General features: G+C 46.4%; 1 protein-coding gene across 3 annotated transcripts in view; it reads right to left on the minus strand.

The window, feature by feature from the left end:
* The window catches only part of LOC136581883 (serine/threonine-protein kinase D3-like), an 80,411-nt gene extending 74,779 nt beyond the window's left edge, over positions 1 to 5,632 (minus strand). The window contains exon 1 of one of the 3 annotated variants that reach the window (XM_066582529.1): positions 5,533 to 5,632. The gene's annotated coding sequence lies outside the window, so the exon portion shown is untranslated. The remainder of the gene's footprint in view (positions 1 to 5,532) is intronic. The other 2 variants (XM_066582531.1, XM_066582530.1) reach the window with 2 other exon arrangements.
* Positions 5,633 to 22,422: the final 16,790 nt, after the last annotated feature.

Below are 22,422 nucleotides of genomic sequence, written 5' to 3' on the forward strand. Positions count from 1 at the left end.
GAAGCTATTATGATGAGCAGGAGAGAAGCCAATGGTGCACATGCTCACCAAAATGGTGCTCAGTTACAGACATCTGCAAACACTAGAGCAAATACTCTGCACCTGGAGGTTGCATGTGTCACACTAGGAGTAACCGAGTATGGTATGGGGTGAAGATGCAAAATTAACAGAACTTTCTGATCACTTTACTAAGAAATACCACAAAGTAATAGCTTAGTGAAATTTGCTCACCCAACCTCTCCTGCAACCCTGAAAAGAAATGCTCATGAAATAACTACAGCTGTATTTACCTCCTCTGATGGAATGTTAAATATGTTGTCTAACTCTTTAAGGCCGCCTGTCTATGGGCGTAGCGTTTTCCCGCAGCGGATTTTCGCCATGGGAGAACACTTATGTCACCGCGATTTTCCACGATGAACCTATCATTAATGATGAACCTATATTTTTATACACAAGTGGAAAATCATGGTGATTTTTCGCTCATTTACATCACGCTCTGCTTTCCATAGTTATCTGATGGAAAGCATTCACTGTGTTACTCGCGTGCGGATTATCGCCGCAGATAACCGTCCAATGACATCCATCCAATGATATATCCGCTGTGAACAGGAAGCCTAATTAAGAAGGGTAAGCACAACCCTGTTTTATATATTTCATTTGCTTTACTTGCCTCTGCGAATACTTCTATGCAGGCTACTTCAGCAAAAGCTAGTGGCGTAGATATTCAAAACAATACACAAAATGAACCTTCTCTGCGTAATGCTTTTCTAGCTGTGATTAAACTAATACTGTCTTGGCCTACCTTTCAGCTCAGGTTGGTAGCCTGAAAGAGGATGTTGGATTCACAAGACACAATTTGCTAAAAAGTTATGGAAAGATTGTAGAAAGTAGAGACTCACATTAATGAATTGGGATATGTAGCAGTCTATTCGCACTTTGCAATATTAATAATAATCTGGAAAATAGACTAAAGAGGAATAATTTTCAACTGGTGGGGATTCCATAAAAGGAAAGGTCCTATATGAGAGAATTTTTTGAGTGATGGCTGAAATCAGTAAATGGGGGAGATATTTTGTCAGCTTTCTTTGGTGTGGAAAGAGCTCATAAAGTTCCTACTAAACAACCTCTACATGGTGCCACACTGAGAACTGTATTTAATAAAATCCTACATTACATAGTTCAGGACACTATCTTAAAGAGAGCAAGATAAACGAAATAAATAACTATGGACGGTGTGCTAGATTTTTTCTCCTTAAAATTGCATTAACTCCTGAAGAATGGGATCAAAATACTCATGACACCCCTCAGTGAATATATTAATTTAAATGGGGTCATTTGTGGGGGTATCTATCATTCTACCAGCAGATAAAAGACGACAGCACACGCCAAACCTCTATATGAAGAGGGAGGAGACCACTGGGCAAGAAACTGCGCGCTTCTTTACCAGTCCTGGATCCACTTGGACCGGAGAGTGATAAGAGCCAATATGATTGAAGAGAAGCAGCATCCACGGATATTTATCTCAACACTTTAATTCATCCAGCATAAAACAATGTTTCAACCATGATATGGTCTTTGTCAAGTTCAATTGACACAATGCACAGACACATACTTATATATAGACAAACCACTCCCCTTGACCAATACAAACACCCAACATAGACATGAATATATTAAAAACAACAATGGACATGAAACAGACCTACTGAATGGACGGACCGGATAGGATTGATTGGACCGTCAGCTGCTTCTCATTATGTCCTGCTCTCCTGTTGTGTTCAACACAACAGGAGAGCAGGACATACCTCCACACTGACGTGGATTAAAGGGGACGATGCAGCACTGAGTCAGGACATAATGAGAAGCAGCTGACGGTCCAATCAATCCTATCCGGTCCGTCCATTCAGTAGGTCTGTTTCATGTCCATTGTTGTTTTTAATAAATTCATGTCTATGTTGGGTGTTTGTACCGGTATCTATCATTCTGACACCTATGAGCCTTTGCAATCTTGGCTTTGTGTAGGAAAACAAAATGTTCCTCTAAATTTTAATAATTAATGTTAAATTTGTATATCTACTAAATGGTAAAAAAAAATAAAATAAAGTTTTTCAAATGTGCTTCCAGAATATAGTAAACAGATGGATATCTTATTAAAAAAATTGTGCAGTATGTTTGCTCATATTTGAGTTATTGCAGTGGAAAAATGTGAAAAAAAATGAGAATTTTTTCAAAAATTTCCCAATCTTGGTGCTATTAATAAATATACACAAATTCTACCAAAATGAAATGCAATATGTGGTGAAAAACCAATGTCAGAATTATTTGGATATAAAAAACCTTTACGAAATCTATATCTATATCTATCTATATATATATATATATATATAAAGACGAAAGCCCTCACTGACTCACTCACTCACTGACTAACTAGCCAAAAGTTCTCCAACTTCCCGATGTCGTAAAAACATGAAATTTGGCACAAGCATAGATTATCTCCGACATAGGAAAAGTAATTGGGTCCTAACTCGATTATTCAATTCTATGCACAAAAGAGTTAGCGTCCAAATTTTACGTACATAATCTAAATCGCTCACTTCCCAAAGTCATAGAAACATGAAATTTGCCATAAGCATTGAATATGTCATAAATAGGAAAAGTTAATGGGTCCCAACTTGATTATTCAATACTAGCGCAAAAGAATTAGCGTCGAAATTTAACGTACATAATCTAAATCACTTCCCAATGTCATAGAAACTTTAAATTTGGCACGGGCATTGAATATGTCATAAATAGGAAAAGCTAATGGGTCCCAACTCGATTATTAAATTCTATGCGCAAAAGAATTAGCGTCCAAATTTTACATACGGAATGTAATTTTCTCACTTTCCGGTGTCATAGAAACATGAAATTTGGCACGAGCGTTGATTATGTCATAAATAGGAAAAGCTAATGGGTCCCAACTCGATTATTCAATTCTATGCGCAAAAGAATTAGCGTCCAAATTTTACGTACGGAATGTAATTTTCTTACTTTCCGGTGTCATAGAAACTTGAAATTTGGCACGGGCATTGATTGTGTCATAAATAGGAAAAGTTAATGGGTCCCAACTCGATTATTCAATTCTAAGTGCAAAAGAATTAGCGTCCAAATTTTACGTATGAAATCTAATTATCTCACTTCCTGATGTCATTTTATATAAAGGAAACATCGCATGGTTACCTCCACGTGGTATTTCCTGGGTAACGCAGAGAACCATGCAAAATGGTGAACATGTTTTTCTGGTATCTCTAAAGTAACCACGAATTCATAAGATTTTCCGTGTGAACACCAGATAAACACCAGTACCAAATTAACTCGGGCGAAGACGGGTATACCAGCTAGTACTTCTATAAGAACAGTGCTTGGACAGACCTAATGGTGATAATACAAAAAGTAGATAGAAGGGAATTCACCTGGTCTAAGCGGTCAGCTCAGAATGAACTGGAATGACCGCTACACCGAGAAGATGCCCCCAAATGCCAATCAATGATTTCTTATGAACTCTCAAGTCCCCAGGAAAGGGAAGCTGCACGATTGATCACCAGACATCTTATAGGCTCCCAGGATAAACAATGGAAAATAACACAAAAAAAGATCTTGCACTCCTTGTTGGGGGTGAAGCTAGGTGAACAATAATAAGACTCTGTTCACTAACTTCTAAGAGGGGTCTTGTGCATGGAAAACATCCCTAAATGGAGAAGTGATGCTTAAAGGGGTTGTCTCGCGGCAGCAAGTGGGGTTAAGCACTTCTGTATGGCCATATTAATGCACTTTGTAATATACATCGTGCATTAAATATGAGCCATACAGAAGTTATTCACTTACCCACTCCGTTGCTGGCGTCCCCGTCTCCATGGCTCCGTCTAATTTCAGCGTCTAATCGCCCGATTAGACGCGCTTGCGCAGAAGGGTCTTCTCCTTTCTGGTCGGTCCGGACACGAGCGGCATTCTGGCTCCACCCCCTTCTACGCGTCATCGCATAGCTCCGCCCCGTCACGTGTGCCGATTCCAGCCAATCAGGAGGCTGGAATCGGCAATGGACCGCACAGAGCCCACGGTGCACCATGGGAGAAAACCGCAGTCCATCTCTGGGAAAGGACCGGTGGCCATCTTTAAAGATTAACTTTTGTAAGTTCATGAAACGCTGGAATGGTGAGTATAAACCATCTTTAAAAACGCTTTAAACGTGTAAATTGTAATGTTTGCTTTAGAAGGGGGACTGGGCAAAACAAAAATTTTTACTTTTGCCTCGGGACAACCCCTTTAATGTCAAAATGCACCAGGAACTTTCAGATCCAGGGAGGTTAACAGACAAGAACAATGATTTACGGATAAACTATTTGTCAGCTTAATTACAAATAATAAAGAAAATAAAACTAACACCACAAATAAACTGAAGATATACATAGGATGTGAAATATGCAGAGCAACACGATTCGGGGTATCTTCACCCCTCTTTCAATGGAAGCCATCCGCGCAAAAATACAACATGCTGCGATTTTTCCTCTGCGAGCTGAAAATCCCAATTGACTTCTGCTTGTATGTAGGAAAAAGCGTTTTTTAATAGCATGTTATGGGCAGTATTTGCTGCAGAATCCGGAGTGGAACGTACGGTCCGGATTCCACAATGCAAATATGCCCATGTGCAGCTAGCCTTAACACGAACACATTGGTCAAAAAAAGAGGTTAACTCACATATCAAACTCTGCTAAATAACAAAAACAAACAACAAAACATGATAGACCACTTGCTGTATCCACCGCTAAAGGCTAAATGCACATGGACAGATCGGATGCCGCATGCAGGATCTTGCAGTGGAATCCGACCCAGTGCCCGGGGCGGTGACCCCTGCGTACCTGTCCGCAGTCTTCTTATCTGTATTGCGGATGTTCCGGCTGGTGCACGTGCCGTAGCTAGGTGATGACATGGATCCAACGACTTTTCCACAATGTGGCCGAAAGGCCGCGGGTTGGACGGCTTCCATTGACTTCAATGGAAGCCTTCCGTGTGGAAACTGCACAGAATTGCACCACACGCAATAGATTTCCACTTGTGTAGAGGAAATCGCATTTTGCCATTGAATGCTACGGGCGGTATTTGTTGTGGAATCTGGAGGAGCACGCCTGCGCGAGATTCCGCAATGCAAATCTGCCCATGTGCATTACTCCAAAGACAGCAAATGTAAGAACCGCCGAGCAAGAACCATGCGCGGTGAGCTGCAAAAAACGCTCCTGTGAGAGAACCCTAAGCTGGAGAAGTTAAAAAATATCAAGGAATAGATAAATATAGGGTTAAATAAAAGAAATAAGAAAGCGAAAGGGAGATGACATGTAATTGTGAACAAGCAAAAACAGAATCACCCAGAGTAGAGGACAACATGAAAAGGACTGGCAGAGCAGTAGGCAAAGATGAAAAGTCCCAAGGATTACTAAGAGTGAAAGACACAAGTATAACAGCATGCAGTACATAGTAACAATAAGAAAGTGTTCTCACCTCAGCTGAGACGTGCTTCTGCTGCAGTGTCAACTCTCTGCACCTCTTCCAGCTTCCTCTCTTATTTTCTGTTTACAACTTCAGAGACAGGAAATTCAAGGGCTGCTCTGTCCTGTGTGCCCCTCCCCTCCCTGCTTGGGAGTTACGTAACCCCTTAGTGACCAAGCCTGTTTGCGCCATAATGACCTGGCAAATTTTGGAAATCTGACATGTGTCACTCTAACATAGAATACCTCCGTAAAGATTTTGCATATCCAAGTAATTCTGACATTGTTTTTTCACCACATATTGTACGTCATTTAGGTGGTAAACATAGACTGATAGAATTCGTGTATATTTATTAAAAACGCCCAAATTGGGAAAATTTAGAAAAAAATAGCAATAATAGTGACACCCCCACAATATCCCCAGCAATAATAGTGACCCTGCCACAGTATTCTCAGCAATAAAAGTGACACCCCAAGGTATCCCCAGCAATAGTACTGTCCGCCACAGTAACCCCAGCAATAATAGTGACCCTGCCACAGAATCCCCAGCAATAGTAGTGACCCCCACAGTATCCCCAGCAATAATAGTGGCCCCCACAGAAGCCTCAGCAATAGAAGTGACCACCACAGAAGCCCAAGCAATAGTAGATACCCCCACAGTATCCCCAGCAATATTAATGACCCCCACAGAAGCCCCATAGTATTAGTGCTCCCCTATACTCGGTGCAGCAAAAGTAGTGACCCCAACAGAAGCTCCATAGTATTAAGGGCTCTCCTATACCAGCCCAGTGACCCCCCACAGTGACCCATATATTTACCCTACTTCTGGTCTTCATAGCTCTGAAGATCCTTCCAGCGCTGCTGACGCTGGGCAGAAGTGTGTGTGTGCACCTGCAGCAGCGCCTCCTCTCCTCTGCTCTCATCTCCTCAGGAAAGCTGAGGGGAGGAGGATCCCGGATGAACACACTGCCATCAGTGTGTGCATCTGGCTGCGTCACTGCAGAGTGATTACCGGGCATGGAGCTGTGGCACCTTGCCCATTAATCACTTTAAGGCGCCCTGCACATGGGCAGAAATTCTGCACGGGATTTCCCACAGAATTTCTGCCTGTGTCTGCCTGCATAGGATTGCATTACAAAACGCCGGGATTTGTCCACGTGACATCACATGCAGAAAACAAATCGCAGCATGCTCTATTTCTGTGCAGGTCTGGCAGAGGCCTGCACAGAAATGTCACTCCTGGTGCCCCGGCTCCGCTTAGCGCATGTGCCGGAGCCAAGGGAGAAGGTGAGAGCCGCACTGGTCTCTGCAGGGGCATGGGTCGGGTCCCGCTGCGAGATTTCTTGCAGGGAATCCGGCCCGGCCGTCTGTAGGCGGCCTTATGGTGACCAGATGTCACCAGAAAGCAGAACAAATGCCTGTCACTCAGGGTCCCAAAGTGGGACTGCCCCGTCTAAATCGGGACGTCTGGTCATCAGTACTTTGACCCCACTTTTTTTTTTCAGGAGTTAATACAATTTTGAGGAGAAATAATAAAATATATTTCTGCAAATATGTCATTTTAAAGACAGTTTTTTTTTCTATAGGACACATGAAAATGATAATTTGCACCCCAAAAGTGGTAGCCCTGTTTGTCCTGTGTTCAGAAACATATCTGTTGTGGCCCTAATCTTATCTCTCTATTCCCAAAGGGGCCCAAGCCGAAAGAATCAGCTGGTGACTGATTGAAGCTGTTTCAGGCCCCATTGCACGGTTGTAGAGCCTTTGAGATGCCAGAATGATTGAAACCCCCCACAAATGACCCCATTTTGAAAACTAGACCCCTTAATGAATTCATCTGGGCGTGTGCTGCATATTTTGAAAGCACAGTTTTTGAATGAATCTAAGCAAAGTAAAAAATTACGATTTTCATTTTTTGAGCAATCATGTTATTTTAAAAACAGTATTTTTTGTATAGCACACATATAAATGAAGACTTTCACCCCGCAAAACGTTTGTTCTAAGTTCAGAAACATACCTGTTGTGCCCTTAATCTGCTTAGAGGACACATGGCTAGGCCTGCAAAGGAAGTAACACCCTTTGGCTTTCAAGGCACAACTGAATAAATTCCATGACCCATTGCTCACTTGTAGATCCATCAAGGTGCCAAAGCAATAGAATGCCCCCCACATGTGACCTCATTTTGAAATCTAGATCCTTGGCCAATTTATCTAGGTGTGTACTAAACATTATGACCCCAACGTTTTTTTCAACTTTTATTATAAAACATGTGAAAAATGAATTAAATCTATTATTTTTCATAAATGTAACTTTCATGACAGTTTCCTTTGTTTCAAGCAGGGAAAACTGAGGAGACGCACCCCAAATTTTATAGCACTAGTTCTTCTGTGTTCAACAATATCCCAATTGTAGCCCCAATCTTCTTATAGGACACATGGCGAGACATGCAATGGAGGGAACACCCATTGGATTTCAGGGCACAACTGAATAAATTCCAGTCCCATTGCACACTTGTGCAGAAAAAAATTGACTCCCTAAAAAGAATCCTCCCTCCCTTCCTTTTTTGGCATTCCCTTAATCTTAGATGAAAGTAATTATGTAAAGCTGTGTGGTATGTCCCAAAACAGGGGGAATTGCAGAGGCCTGGTTGGGATAGGCACATAAGGGAAATAAAACCAGGTATCCTTTCCCCTCCCATACTTGCTGCAAACCCACCACTTTTTTGGAGGGGTATTTCTTGAACTCAGTAGCAGGAATGGGTGTAAAAACTGTCGCTTTGTGAACCTTCGCACTTGCTCAGACTCATAAGCTTGCTAAGGAGCGTTGGTGTCACACAGAAAGCGATCAACAAGCTGTTCCTGAAACTGCAGCAAGGCGAGTGTTCATGGGGACTTCTTATAAATTATGTAGGCATTACAGGTAGCGATCTGAATAATACCAAGCTCAAATGGCCGTATGTGGAATCTGCCTGCGGAGGCCCGCAGGGGATCCCAGCTGTGAGCCCGGCCATGACCCTGTGCACGGCCGCAAAATGTAATGTGCATAACTGCGTACTCACACAAGCGGTCATGGGCTCTTTGTCGTGGATATCCACAGTAAAATAAAGCATACTGTGTAACAGAACAAAACAGATTCTGCGAGTGGATTACATAATTCCGATCCACTAATTGATTGATGTGCAGATTACCGCAGATCAAATTCCACAATTCCTATCAGTGCGAGTGAGACCGACTTAACATAGAACGCTAACTTTTTTTTTTTAGTTCAAAAGGTTTTCATTAAGACCACGAAACAAGCCATGAAGCATATAAAGGTGCATTACAATCATTAATACATTTGTAGCATATACATACTTTATGCTGCACCCACTTTCCCACTCCACTATCTCCCCGCCGTGGAGCCTGTTGTTGGCCCGCCTCCGTCCAAATTTTTTCTTATAACTGAAGAAACTCTAGCCCCCTCAAGGCAGGGGGTAGGAAAATGAGTAAAGGAAGAAAAAAGAAAAACAAAAGAAGAGTTAACCAGGGATAATGCTCCGAAGAGCATAAGGGAGGGTTGGGGGGGTGGGGACAGGGTGTGGGTGACTCGGGGGTGAAATTATGTCAACGCGTTATCTGCCGAACACCATGCATTGTGCCACCTCATGGCGGGAGAGTTCCAGTGTGAGCTTGCCCTCCCCCGTCCATGGCAGGAGGGGATCATTGCTCCCTATTCTGTTCACGGGGCAGTATCGGGGTATTACATGCCTATGACGCGCTTGCCGTCTGGGTAATCCACTCCCCCACTCTGGAAGACGACCTGAAATCCAGCCAGGGTCGCCATGTTGCATAGAACCCCACTACGGCAGCATCCTCCTCTGCCCTTAACTCCTCAAATCTGGCCAACGTGTTCATTGCCTCCACCCAATGGATCCTGGTGGGGCCCGAGGTGGCTCGCCAGAACCTTGGGATGATTTGCCTTACTGCCAGTATAAAGAATCTCAGTAGGCCTTTTCTTGCAAGGGCAATAGGCCCCTGAAACATGGACAGCAGGGCCATCTCGGGCGAGAACATCACGTCTGCCCTGCACAAGTTGTTATACAGCGCCTCCACATCCCTCCATAGTGCCGCCACTGGGGGGCATTCCCACCAGATGTGTACCATATTGCCCCTTCCGCCCACGCACCTCCAGCATAGAGAAGAGGACTAGGGGAACATTTTGTGTAATCTTTCCGGGGTTGTATACCAATGTGTCAGGACCTTATAATTCAGTTCTTGCAACCTGGAGTGGACTGTACCTCTGTGGGTTAAAATGAAAGACCTCTGCCAAAGGTCAGCGGAGAAGCTTTTCCCCAACTCGCCCTCCCATACTCCCACGTACCTCGGGGGTTCGTCCCCCATCTCATGGTCCAACAGCAACCTGTATAACAATGATACTGATACTGTTACTGTAAGAGCAGTTAGACTGTGGAACTCTCTACCGGAGGAAGTGGTGATGGCAAAATCTATAGAGGAGTTTAAAAGGGGACTTGATGTCTTTCTGGAGAAGAAGGATATTACAGGATATAAATCTTAAGTTAATTGTTAATCCGGGTATACAGGCAGGTAGGAACTATTAGGGGTTGATCCAGGGAACAGTCTGATTGCCATTAGGGAGTCGGGAAGGAATTTTTTCCCCAAAAGGGCTAATTGGCTTCTGGCCTTGGGGTTTTTTGCCTTCCTCTGGATCAACACAGTAGGATAGACAGGCTGGACTAGATCGACATTGTCTTCATTCAGCCTTACATACTATGTTACTATGTTACTATATTAAGTGTCTAGGGAAATCCGGAGATATGCACATTTTCTCAAAGGGAATGAGGGCTTTGGTTAAACTCGACCCGGGTGTCATGGAGTCCAGCGAGCCCCTCAATTGTAGGTATACCATCCAGGCTCCCGGCAGTGCCCGTGTCTCCGAAAAAGAACTCAGCTAAGGGTTTAATGCCCGACTGACTAGTCACATCTCTCACGCGTGGTGCCCATATCGCAGGAGTTAGCAGGAGGGTTCTGTTCCGCTCAAAGGCTTTGAATTGGGGGTAAGCCAGGATTGGAGTCAGTGGGCCTGGGTTGGAAACCAACTCGTTCCATCTAGCAAAGCCCGACCATGCCTCCGCCAATTGCCTTAGCAGGGGAGACACTCTGGGAGAGTCTCTGATCAGACCTCCCGGAATCCAGAACACCCCCTGTGTCAAACTTGGCTCCGAATCAATTTCCAGTTCGACCCAGAGTTTGGACTCGCTGTGCTTGAGGAGGTTGAGGACACATTCAGCTATATTGGCTTTGTAGTACAGGGAGAAGTCCGGCAAACTTAGACCTCCCCTCTCCTTGGCTCTGATCAGCGTACTATACTTTAGTCTGGGCCTCCGCCCTCGCCAAACAAATTTGGTGATTAGGGAGCGTATGTGTATCAGGAATTGTCTATGTAACCGGATGGGGAAGGCCTGAAACAAATATAAAAACCTTGGAAGCGACACCATCTTGACCGTATTGATTCTGCTGCTCCAGGACAGAAACAGGGGATTCCAGTTATTTAGGTCTTTTTCTAGATTTGCTAGAAATGGTTTGTAATTTAAGTCGAATGTGTGCGAGGGGTCGGCAGGGAGCTAGGTGCCCAGGTATTTTATGGAGTTGCTTTGCCATTTAAACGGGAACTGCCTTTTCAGCATTACTTCCTCGGCCTGGGGAATAGATATGTTTAGTATCTCTGTCTTCTGGAGATTAATTTTGAAATTGCTTATTTTGCTAAACCTGTTGAACTCCCGTAAGAGCACCGGGATTCCAACACTTGGGCAGGATAGGTATATCAGGAGGTCATCGGCGAACAGGGATAATTTGTAATCCGCGTGTCCCACCCCGACGCCCCTTATGGAATTGTTCCCTCTGATGGCGTTAGCTAGCGACTCCATAGATAGAATATAGAGGGATGGTGACAGCGGGCACCCCTGCCTTGTACCGTTGTGAATGGGGAAGGTGTTTGACAGTACCCCATTAACCCTCACCCTAGCCATTGGGGTCCCTGTACAGGGCCATTATACTCTCCCTCATATGTGGCCCCAATCCCACGCTCTGCAGAGTGGCCTCCAAGAAGCTCCATCTCACTCTGTCGAAGGCCTTTTCTGCGTCGACAGCCATAAGGCAGAGCGGGGACCCCGCGCCCTGGGCCCTCGATATTAGGGACATGAATTTGATTATATTATCTCTGCCCTCCCTTCCCAGAACGAACCCCACCTGGTCTCTGTGTACTAGCTTCGGGATAAAGGGTTATAGGCGGGTCACGATCAGTTTAGCAAAAAGCTTAATGACGATATTTACGAGCGAAATGGGCCTATAGTTTCTGCAAACCGTAGGATCCTTTCCCGGTTTGGGTAGGACCACTATGTGGGCCTGCAATGCCTGGGATGGGAAGGTGCATCCCCTATTTACTACGTTGAAGGCCCCCAACATCAACGGGGAAATTTCATCTTTGAAGATTTTATAAAATTTAGAGGTGAACCCATCTGGGCCCGGACTCTTGCCCGCTTTAAGTTCTTTTATTAGGCCAGATAGTTCGGGAAGTGAAAAATCCTCCTCCAACTCCCCAAGCTCAGCTGAGTCCACAAGTTTTGGGGTGAAGTTGTTGAGGTAGTCCCGTGTATCCTCTTCCCCTGCGCCAATCCCTATCTCAGCATCCTGTTTTAGATTATATAGGTCGTTATAATATGAACGGAATATCTCCAGGATCTCGGAGGTTGAGTGGACTCCTCCTCCTGATGCCTGTATTTTGGGGATATGGTTCATGGGAGCTCTCGGGTGCAACGTCCTGGATAGCTAGCTCCCGCACTTGTCTCCGTACTCAAATACGCTTCTGCGCAATCTATCTCTGGCGCCTAGAGATCTCTGGTCTAATATTTGTAAAATTTGATGTCGAATCGCGGAAATTTCCGCTTTTGTTGCGTCTGAGGGGTGGCCCTTGTTCAGGGATTCTTTTGTGGCCAGCTCTCCCATCAGTTTCTGCAACTTGGCAGATCTGTCCTTCTTGAGACGGGCTCCATGGGAGATGAAAACTTCCCTCAGAATGCACTTAAGAGCCTCCCACGTAACAGGGAGGCTTGTGGTGTCATTTCTATGTGCCTCCTCAAAGTCCGCTATTGTTTTCTTGATTTCGTCTATGCAGAGCGTGTCATTAAGGAGGTTCTCATTAAGTCTCCACTGATTTGCATTGGTCCGCCTGCCCATGTCTGTAAGTTCCCCGTATAATGGGGCATGATCAGACCAGAGGAATGGTCCCATTGAGCACACCGGATTATGGTCGAGGAGACTATGTGAGATTAGGATGTGGTCAATGTGGCTATAGCTGTTGTGGGCCGCCGAATGGAAACTGTAGTCCCTGACACCCGGGTGCAGAATCCTCCACATGTCTATTAAATGAATTCTCTCTAGTTCCCGTTTTAGTGCCCTCCGTGCTGTGTGTGAGATGGGGGACTTACCCACTGATGTCTCCATCTCCGGATCCATCACCAGGTTGAGGTCCCCTCCTAGTATTACTCTGGAACCGGCAGCGAATATGTCCAGTTTTCTCAAGGTGGTTATCCCGAAAGTGACTTGGCCCTGATTGGGGAAATAGATGTTAGCAAAAGTTAAAGCGGTCCCTATAACCTCCAATTTTAAAAAGACATAACGGCCCATCTGATCCAGTGTGTTGGAAGGATTAGTGCAATGCTACCGAACCCCCCCCAGCCATCTTCGTGGGGTGAGGGCTAGGAAACCATGTGGTGTAGTATCTTGAGGAGAGACTTGGCACTGCGTCTGCCTTAAAGTGGGTCTCCTGCAACATAGTGACCATGATCCTCTTCTTATGTAAATGGTAAAGGATCTGGTTCCTCTTTTCCGGGGTATTAAGCCCCTTCACATTATAGGTGCACAAAGAAACATTAGCCATATGTGTAGGGTTCAAAGAAGAGCTTCTTATATCCCGGGTCCCACACCCCTATGGGATGGTAGAAAAAGGGGAAAGGGAGAGGAAAGGGGAGGGGGAGAACCAAAGAAACAGGAGGCTTAGTGCCTCTCAATCTAATAGAACATGGAATGTGAAATAACATTTCAATATAGCACACAGGCTATTGCCCCTATAGAGGGACGGGGAAAACCGACAGTAAAGCCGCTCTCCTTAGTGGCTCTGGCCAATTGACGTAAGTATTGCATGGGAATAAAGCAATACCGGCAAAGAGCTTTAACTTTTAACGGAGGATTCTTGCCAAGGTAGCACCTGGAAAAAAGAGCAAACAAGAATCCAAGCAGACAGGGGAACATTACAATGAATTACAGGAGAGCCTTTGGACTCAGCGTTTCCCTTTGTCTCCAACTTTCTGCCATGAGGAGTGTAAAGCAGGCGCTAGCGCCCCCTCCTGGCGAGGCCAATTTGGGAGTGCCAACATTGGGAGACCAGGGGAACCTAAGAAGCCCGGCAAGTCCCCCAGGGATCTGAAGGAGGCCCTTTTATTTCCTTTTCGCGCCAGCAGTTGAAAAGGGTAGCCCCACTGGTATTGACTGTCATTCTCTCTCAAAGCTAATAGCAGCGGTTTCAACGCTCTTCTAAGTTGCAGAGTACGACGTGACAGATCTTGGAGGAGGAGGATGGGGGTGCCTTGAAAGGTCAGCTCCCCTGCTTCTCTCGCTTTCCGCATAATCAGTTCCTTTTCCTGAAAGAAATGGATCCTGCACAATACGTCACGCTGTCTCGCCGGATCAGGGGATCTCGGACCCAGTGTATGGTGGATCCTATCAATTTTAATGCTTTTATCCGCCGGTCTCTGTAGAATGTCATTAAAGAATTTTTGGGCCCATGCCTCCAACTGCGCATTTTCTACTTTTTCGCTTAGGCCTCTAATACGCAAGTTATTCCTCCTGTGACGATCCTCCAAGTCGTCCAGGTGGACAAACAACTCCGCCATCTGGGCTGCCGGCATTCGGATAACTTTTCTATGAGATTCCTGTAGTTTCTATGATTTTGTCTTGGAGATCCTCCACCTCTGTCAGGCGCTGACCCACATGTACTATATCTTTCTGTAAGGCTGATATGTCTCTCTTGTGGGACGCCTCCAACTTCAGCAAAGCACCATCTAAGTCACCTTTAGTGGGGAGGGAACGCAAATGAGCCCTCCAGTCCCACTCATCTTCTGTGTCATTTAGGTATGTGTGGCTGTGCTTGGAATTGCCCTTGTGCCTGGGGGCATGTAAGTGTCTAGGAGGGGTGTCAGGAGGACTGATGGACTCACCCCTGGCTCCCCTCTGGCTGGCTGGGCTGCTGTCTTGCTCTGCAGGACCTTGGGCTGCTGGGTGTAGCGGTGAGGTTGGACCTGCTGGGTGCTGTTCCTTGCTCTGGGCACTGCTCTCCCTCCTCTGCCTGGTGTGGAGCCCCTGCAGCGGTGAGTACAGCTCGGCTCCTGCCCCTCACTGTCCACCTCTTGGCTCTTTTCCCGGGCCACCCCGGCAAGGGCTCTTCCTCTTGCGGTGCCCGCGCTCTTCGCGCTCTCCTCTCCCGCCGGCGCCATCTTGGGTCCGCCGCAGCAGTCGGTCTCGTCTCTTTGCGGCCACAGGAACTGATCCAGCCCACCTCTCTCACGTCCCAGCGGGTGCCTCGGGATACTCTGGGCTCTCCTGCGCCCCATTCAGCCTGTCTGCGCTGCTTTTATGTGGCGGTAATCAGCTAGGAAAGGCCGTTGCCGCGGGAGCTCTCTCAGGACACGGCTTTCTCCACAATCGGCTAGCTCCGCCCCCCCTAGATCGCTAACTTTTTATACCATCTGATAATGGTGATCACGTGACTGGGGGCCGCATACAGTGGCCCCCGGTGACATCTCCCTGCTCTCGGTTAACTTTGCCAGTCAGGAGCAGGGAGATTTTACAATGCCCGGGCTCTTCGGCCTTCTGCGCGTGAGCCCGACATATTGCCTTTGCCGCGCATGCGCTGACCTATCTTTCCACTGCGCCAATCTATTGGGAGGTTGCTGGGCTACACTGCAAGCTTTGGCTGTGACTGATTTTAATGGCTTCGTTCACATAAGAATAATTTGTGCATGCATTTTGTTCACACAAAAAAATGCAGTATGCTCTATTTTCCTGAAATATAAGCCCTTTCCTAAAAATCATGCCTAGCTGTAAAAAAAAAAAATTAACTCACCTAGAAGAGCCATCCGGCTCTTCTCTCTGGCCCCGGCAGTCGTCTTCTGTCTTCTGATGGCTGGAGATTGAAAAATCCCTGCCTCCAGAAAGCACTGCCTCTGATTGGCTGAGCGCTGTGGCCAATTAGAGGCAGCATACAGCCGTCACTGAATGATAGCTGAGTGCTGGCTGTGATTGGCCACTGAGTGCTGGCTGTGATTGGCTGAGCACACAGCCAATCAAAGCAGCACTTTATGGAGGCTGGGATTTTTCAATCCCCTGCCACCAGAAGACAGAAGATGACTGCCATCACCGAAGAGAAGAGCCGGACAGCTCTTCTAGGTGAGTTATTTATTTTTTTTACAGCTAGGCATGATTTTCAGGAAAGGGCTTATATTCAAGCCCTTTATTCCATTGCTTTCAATGGGGTTGCAGCAGCGCCAGCCCCATTCAATGCAATGGGATAGCATCGCGGACCTCTGCCACAGCTGTGATAGCTGTGACAGCGCATTCCTTCATCCCTGCGGTCCCCGCGGGCATGAAGGAATTCCCTGTCATAGCGGTCACAGCTGTGTCAGGGGAGCGCAATGTACTCCCTTTGTTTTCGATCGGGCTAGCGCTGCTGCCGCTGGCCTCATTCAACACAAGGTGCGATATTGCACATTTTTCTTTGCGATGCGAGGTTACAGGGCAAACATCGCTAATGAGAATTAAACCATTGGTTTCATTATCATGCGTTTTTACTCACTCTTGCATCACAGGGAAGTCATATTGACTGTGGGTGTGTGCCCTTACATTTATCAATATTGAACTTCATTTGCCATTTTTCTACCTAACCCCCTAGCTTATCTAGGTCCATTTGCAGCCTTACATTGTCCTCATTTGTATTAATTACCTTGTATAATTTCGTATCGTCTGCAAATATCTATATTTTACTGTGCAGTCCCTCTATCAGGTCATTGATAAATATATTGAACAGAATGGGTCCTAATACTGAACCCTCTGGTACCCCACTTGCAACATTGGCCCAATCAGATTACGATCCATTTATTACCACCCTCTGCTTTCTATCTCTAAGCCAGTTCTTTACCCAACTACGCACTTTTTCTCCCCGTCGGGACTGTCTCATTTTATATTATGCGGCACGGTGTCAAATGCTTTAGAGAAATCCAGATATACGAGATCAATAGACAGGTCCAGCCTAGAACTTCATTGTAGAAGCTGATCAAATTGGTCTGGCATGATCGACCTCTCATGAACCCATGCTGATGAGGAGTTATACCGTTGTTTTTTTTTAAGGTATTCCAGGATGGCATCTCTCAGAAACCCCTCAAATATTTTTCCAATTATTGAAGTGAGACTTACTGGCCTGTAGTTACCAGGCTTCCTTCTTCACCCCTTTTTATATATTAGAACTACATTGGAAATACACCAATCCAGTGTTATAACCCCGGTCTCGATAGTGTCCCTAAATATAAGAAATTGCAGTTTGCCTATCACATCACTTAGTTCCCTTAGAATCCTTGGGTGTATTCCATCTGGGCCTGGTGATTTGTCGACTTTAATCTTTTTTAATCAGCTCCGTACTTCCTCCTGAATTAGGCAGATTATATTTTGTGGGCGGTTCATTTTATTCCCCTGCATCTTGTGTGACATTTCTTTTTCCTTTGTGAACACACTTGAGAGAAAACTATTTATTAGATTTGCCTTTTCCCTATCATCTTCTATGATTTCTCCTGCATTATTTTTTAAAGGGCCAGTGCTTCTCATTGCAAATCCTTTTACGTTTGTATAATTAAAAAATAGTTCAGGGTTATTTTTCCTGTCTTTGGCAATCAATCTTTCTGCTTCCACCTTTGCAAGTTTTTATCTTTACCTTACATAATTTGTTTTTTTTTCCCTATATGTTTTTAGAGCTTCATCACTGCGCTCTTGTTTTAATAATTTAAATACTTTCTTTTTTTCACGTATTGCCCCCCTTACAGTCAGTTTTGTTGAGCCCATTGGTTTCCTTCTACTTGTAGTTCTTTTATTTTTAAAGAGTATGAACTGCTTACATGAGGTAATTAGCATGTTTTTGAACTTCACTCATTTGTCGCCAGTACTATTATTTTTGAGGACACTATCTCAATTAATGCTGCCGATAGTAGTTTTTAGCAAATTTTGCTTTACTAAAGTTTTGTTTTTTTGACGCTCCCTGATAAGGCATCCTATTGAATGACAGTTCTACCTTAATGAATCTACCTTAATAAGTTTTCAGTTTCTTCTTTTATTTTTGGTAGCCTATAGAAAACACCTATCAGGATTTTGTTATTTTTCCCTCCCTGTATTTCTACCCACAGAGATTCCATGTGTTTATCTCCTACACCTATATCTTCCTGTAGCTTTGGCATTAAGTAGGATTTAACGTACAGATATACTCCTCCCCCTTTCTGGTTCCTATGGTCTCTTCTGAAGAGATTGTAACCCTATAAAGAAGCATAGAGTCTAGATCATGTGAGGTAATTATCCCCCTCTACTCTTCCTTAGTCAGACCTCATCTGGAAAACTGTGTCCAGTTCTGGGCACCCCACCTAAAAAAATATATAGACAAACTGGAACAATTTCAGAGAAGAGTTACCAAGTTGGTGAGCAGTCTGCAAATCATGTCTTATGAGGAACGGTTAATGGATCTTGGAATATTTAGTTTGCAAAAAAAAAAGGCTGAGAGGAGACTTAATAGCTGTCTACAAATATCTGAAGGGCTGTTAGAGTGCAGAGGGATCAGCCCTATTCTCATTTGCACAAGGAAAGACTAGAAGCAATGGGATAAAACTGAAATGGAGGAGACACAAATTAGATATTAAAAAAACTTTCTGACAGTGAGGGTGATCAATGAGTGGAACAGGTTACCACGGGAGGTGGTGAGTTCTCCTTCAATGAAAGTGTTCAAACAAAGGCTGGACAAATATTTGTCTGGGATGATTTAGTAAATCCTGCACTGAGCAGGGGATTGGACCAGATGACCCTGGAGGTCCCTTCCAACTCTACTATTCTATGATTCTATGATCTCACAACCAGCAGCACATGCTCTGTCACACAATAAATCCAAAAATAATAGGTCAGTACTAGAGATGAGCGAACGTACTCGTCCGAGCTTGATACTCGTTCGAGTATTAGCGTGTTCGAGATGCTCGTTACTCGTAACGAGTACCACGCGATGTTCAAGTTACTTTCACTTTCATCTCTGAGACGTTAGCGCGCTTTTCTGGCCATTTGAAAGACAGGGAAGGCATTACAACTTCCCCCTGCGACATTCAAGCCCTATACCACCCCCCTGCAGTGAGTGGCTGGGGAGATCAGGTGTCACCCGAGTATAAAAATCGGCCCCTCCCGCGGCTCGCCTCAGATGCGTTGTGAGATAGCTGAGGGACAGTGGTATCGTGTTGGAGCTGCTGTAGGGAGAGTGTTAGGAGTTAGTGTAGGCTTCAAGAACCCCAACGGTCCTTCTTAGGGCCACATCTAACAGTGTGCAGTAGTGTGGAGGCTGCTTTTAGCAGTGTTGCACTTTTTTTTTTTGGTATATCAGCCGTGCAGAGCATTGCGCCCTGCAGTAATACTACAGGGACAGAAGTGGTGGTTAGGCAGGGAGAGTGTTAGGAGTTAGTGTAGGCTTCAAGAACCCCAACGGTCCTTCTTAGGGCCACATCTAACCGTGTGCAGTAGTGTGGAGGCTGCTTTTAGCAGTGTTGCACATTTTTTTTTTTTTGGTATATCGGCCGTGCAGAGCATTGCGCCCTGCAGTAATACTCCAGGGACAGAATTGTGTAGGCAGGGCCAGAAGACATATATTATAGATTGAATATACGCAGTGGTCCTTTAGAAAAAAATATTTGAAAAAAATCTATTTGGCCTGCCTGTCACTCTGCTCAGTGTTCTGGGTCTGTGTCTGCTGGGGGTAGTAGTTCTCCAAATAAATACGCAGCCAGCTAAGTGTTACAGCAGGCTTGCACCAAATTATTTCCTGGCTCTGAAATCACCGGTCTGTTGCACTTAAAAACAGTGCAACACTGCAGTTCCGTCACACAGTCCAGGGACAGAATTGTGTAGGCAGGGCCAGAAGACATATATAGCTTGAATATACGCAGTGGTCCTTTTGAAAAAAATATTTGAAAAAAAACTATTTGGCCTGCCTGTCACTCTGCTCAGTGTTCTGGGTCTGTGTCTGCTGGGGGTAGTAGTTCTCCAAATAAATACGCAGCCAGCTAAGTGTTACAGCAGGCTTGCGCCAAATTATTTCCTGGCTCTGAAATCACCGGTCTGTTGCACTTAATAACAGTGCAACACTGCAGTTCCGTCACACAGTCCAGGGACAGAATTGTGTAGGCAGGGCCAGAAGACATATATAGATTGAATATACGCAGTGGTCCTTTTGAAAAAAATATTTGAAAAAAAACTATTTGGCCTGCCTGTCACTCTGCTCAGTGTTCTGGGTCTGTGTCTGCTGGGGGTAGTAGTTCTCCAAATAAATACGCAGCCAGCTAAGTGTTACAGCAGGCTTGCGCCAAATTATTTCCTGGCGTTCCGTAAGCAAACTCAGCCTACAACCACAGGCCAATAAGCGGCACATTAAATTACAGTGTTGTGTTTCTGCATTCCTGGTAATACAGCATGCTGAGGGGTAGGGGTAGGCCTAGAGGACGTGGGCGCGGCCGAGGACGCGGAGGCCCTAGTCCGGGTGTGGGCACAGGCCGAGCTCCTGATCCAGGTGTATCGCAGCTGACTGCTGCGGGATTAGGAGAGAGGCACGTTTCTGGCGTCCCCACATTCATAGCACATTTAATGGGTCCACGCGGTAGACCCTTATTAGAAAATGAGCAGTGTGAGCAGGTCCTGTCGTGGATGGCAGAAAGTGCTTCCAGCAACCTATCGTCCACCCAGAGTTCTGCGCCGTCCACTGCTGCAACTCAGAATCCTCTGGCTGCTGCTCCTCCTTCCTCCCAGCCTCCTCACTCCATGAAAATGAGACATTCTGAGGAGCGGACAGACTTCCAGAAACTGTTCTCGGGCCCCTGCTCAGATTGGGCAGCAGTGGTTCCTCTCCCACCAGAAGAGTTTATCGTGACTGATGCCCAACCATTGCAAAGTTCCCGGGGTCCGGGGCATGAGGCTGGGGACTTCCGGCAACTGTCTCAAGACCTTTCAGTGGGTGAGGAGGCCGATGACGATGAGACACAGTTGTCTTGCAGTGAGGTAGTAGTAAGGGCAGTAAGTCCGAGGGAGGAGCGCACCGAGGATTCTGAGGAAGAGCAGCAGGACAATGAGGTGACTGACCCCACCTGGTTTGCTACGCCTACTGAGGACAGGTCTTCAGAGGTGGAGGCAAGGGCAGCAGCAGGGCAGGTTGCAAGAGGCAGTGCGGTGGCCAGGGGTAGAGGCAGGGCCAGACAGAATAATCCACCAACTGTTTTCCAAAGCGCACCCTCGCGCCATGCCACCCTGCAGAGGCCGAGGTGCTCAAAGGTCTGGCAGTTTTTCACTGAGAGTGCAGACAACCGACGAACAGTGGTGTGCAACCTTTGTCGCGCCAAGATCAGCCGGGGAGCCACCACCACCAGCCTCACCACCACCAGCATGCGCAGACATATGAGGGCCAAGCACCCCACAAGGTGGGACGAAGGCCGTTCACCGCCTCCGGTTTGCACCGCTGCCTCTCCCCCTGTGCCCCAACCTGCCACTGAGATCCAACCCCCCTCTCAGGACACAGGCACTACCGTCTCCTGGTCTGCACCCACACCCTCACCTCCGCTGTCCTCGGCCCCATCCACCAATGTCTGTCAGCGCACCGTCCAGCCGTCGCTAGCGCAAGTGTTTGAGCGCAAGCGCAAGTACGCCGCCACGCACCCGCATGCTCAAGCGTTAAACGTGCACATAGCAAAATTTATCAGCCTGGAGATGCTGCCGTATAGGGTTGTGGAAACGGAGTCCTTCAAAAGTATGATGGCGGTGGCGGCCCCGCGCTACTCAGTTCCCAGCCGCCACTACTTTTCCCGATGTGCCGTCCCAGCCCTGCACGACCACGTCTCCCGCAACATTGTATGCGCCCTCACCAACGCGGTTACTGCCAAGGTCCACTTAACAATGGACACGTGGACAAGCACAGGCGGGCAGGGCCACTATATCTCCCTGACGGCACATTGGGTGAATTTAGTGGAGGCTTACCCACCCCCAGAATTGCGGGCCACAGCTTGGTGGTGGTATCTGCGGCGGTATATGCTTCCTCCACTAAACCACCCTCCTCCTCCTCCTCCTCCTCCGCAACCTCTGTCTCGCAAGATGTGTCAGCAGCAGCAGCACGTCGCCAGCAGTCGGTGTCGCGCGTCGTGGCAGCACAGCGGTGGGCAAGCGTCAGCAGGCCGTGCTAAAACTACTCAGCTTAGGAGAGAAGAGGCACACGGCCCACAAACTGCTGCAGGGTCTGACAGAGCAGACCGACCGCTGGCTTGCGCCGCTGAGCCTCCAACCGGGCATGGTCGTGTGTGACAACGGCCGTAACCTGGTGGCGGCTCTGCAGCTTGGCAGCCTCACGCACGTGCCATGCCTGGCCCACGTCTTTAATTTGGTGGTTCAGCGCTTTCTGAAAAGCTACCCTCGCTTGTAAGACCTGCTCGGAAAGGTGCGCCGGCTCTGCGCACATTTCCGCAAGTCCCACACGGACGCTGCCACCCTGCGCACCCTGCAACATCGGTTTAATCTGCCAGTGCACC

Source organism: Eleutherodactylus coqui, chromosome 11 (assembly GCF_035609145.1).
Source record: "Eleutherodactylus coqui strain aEleCoq1 chromosome 11, aEleCoq1.hap1, whole genome shotgun sequence".
NCBI classification, from domain to species: Eukaryota; Metazoa; Chordata; class Amphibia; order Anura; family Eleutherodactylidae; genus Eleutherodactylus; species Eleutherodactylus coqui.